The sequence below is a fragment of the Penaeus monodon genome, chromosome 21, assembly GCF_015228065.2.
Source record: "Penaeus monodon isolate SGIC_2016 chromosome 21, NSTDA_Pmon_1, whole genome shotgun sequence".
NCBI classification, from domain to species: domain Eukaryota; kingdom Metazoa; phylum Arthropoda; class Malacostraca; order Decapoda; family Penaeidae; genus Penaeus; species Penaeus monodon.
Window position 1 is genome coordinate 15,561,698 of NC_051406.1, and position 337 is coordinate 15,562,034.

The following is a 337-nucleotide window of genomic DNA, read 5'->3' on the forward strand; positions in this document are numbered from 1 at the left end:
AAAAAAAAAATTGTTTGAAGTCTTTAGCATTTGGTGTCTTAAGTACTCATTGATCACATGGCACACTGGTTACACTTTCAAAACAGACTTTTTGGCACAATACAAAACACCAGGACACAGTAGGATTCCTCCTCTAAATCAGCTACTTATTCCCAAGTCAATTTTCACAGCACAAGCAAAATCCTTGAGAAAGAACTTCTCTACTTAAATATAATTTTTTTTTTTTTCTAATTCTTGAAGCTACTATCTTACATTACTGAAATTAAGATAATACCATGCTTTAGCATAAACGTTAACCAAGATAACAGTCCTACCTTCTTCTTTGGGCTCGTCAATC